The sequence below is a fragment of the Sesamum indicum genome, unplaced genomic scaffold (assembly GCF_000512975.1).
Source record: "Sesamum indicum cultivar Zhongzhi No. 13 unplaced genomic scaffold, S_indicum_v1.0 scaffold00212, whole genome shotgun sequence".
Taxonomy (NCBI): domain Eukaryota; kingdom Viridiplantae; phylum Streptophyta; class Magnoliopsida; order Lamiales; family Pedaliaceae; genus Sesamum; species Sesamum indicum.
In genome coordinates this window covers 121,400-122,983 of record NW_011628106.1, presented here as the reverse complement: position 1 = coordinate 122,983, position 1,584 = coordinate 121,400, and positions in this window count along the sequence as shown.

The following is a 1,584-nucleotide window of genomic DNA, read 5'->3' as shown; positions in this document are numbered from 1 at the left end:
AATGGTATGTTAATAAAGAGGAAAACGAAGATTTGTACTTCGATAGAAATAGAATATTAAAGAATTATTAGAAATTGTACGCAATAATATTTAATATTGTATTTAAAAGAAATTACGATATTTTTGATATATTAATTGCATGTGGTATAACTCATTATAGGATACGATGGTAAGGTGGAAGGATTGACAATTAGCGATTGAGTAGATAAAAACGTTGTGAAGTTGAGGTAAGTAAATAATTAGTATTATCTATATATGTCCGCTTTATTTGTGGCTTTACTGTTATATACATTTGTGGTTCATGCCGACGTTGATTTATCTGAAAGTATATGAGTGATGAAATGATTTGATTGATTGATGATATTGTGTACGTAGAATGAGGAAATGCGTTGAAATATTTGCCGACGTTGATTTATCTGAAAATATATGAGTGATGAAATGATTTGATTGATTGATGATATTGTGTACGTAGAATGAGGAAATGCGTTGAAATATTATGTTTGTTGTTTGATGTGTTGTGGATGTCTGAAAATGAGAATATATGGATATACTGTTTATGTTACTAGTTGCTTACAAGAATGGTGATATGTGAAAATGATGGAGTGGTGGAAATTGAATTTATATTGTGGCGTGAATACCCCTTGACGTGTTGAAAAGCCTATAAAGCGAAATGAAATGAAAAGAGCTTTGATGCGATATGAGAAAGAAATGAAATGAAAAGAGCTTTGATGCGATATGAAAAAGATGTGATGTGAAAAGAGTTATGATGCGAATTGAAAGAGCTATGATGCGAAATGAGATTGATGAGCCGGCTGTTAAGGGGATTCACTTAAATTTATATAACGGTGAGATTGAGTTGATGGGAAAAACACGATATCACCTTCTGATAAGCAAATCAGGAAAAATGAAGTTTAATTGATTATTTTATTGTGAGATAGCTATGTGGTGTACTACAATTGATTATATTGGAGTTAAATGGACTGTAATCCATGGATGTTGCCTACTTGTCCTGTTTGGGCTGTGTTTGATATACATATTATATAGGGCTGATTATTTACTTATTGAGTGGTAGGCTCATTCCTCTGTTGATATTTTCTTTGAGGAGTAGACATTGAGGTGTTTGACTGTTGAAGATTAGGTCTACGCGCTATACATTAGGTCGCTATGCTATACTCAGGCAGGTTGGGCCAGTATGCTGCTTTCTCCTTGTTGTCAGTTAGAGTACAGATCATATTTTGTTGTATACAGGGAACGTAAGCATGGAGATTACTTGTGATGTTTGACATGTATATATACAATGTTGTGGGTTGATAATACCTATTATGACGTGTTGGGATTACGTATACAAATTGATTAGATGATTATGTGCAAATGTATATATATGAACACAGGGATTACTATAACTATGACGTTTAGGGTAGATATAGCTCTTGTAGTGAAGAAGGTGCTACACCTAGGCCCATCCATTTTCGTCCACAATCTGTCCTGTTCTCTCTATTTATATTCCACCACTTCTTTTGCCGTACCCACAACTAGTTTTTTCGTCATATCTCCTCCACCAGTGATCATCTCGTAGGCAGACCA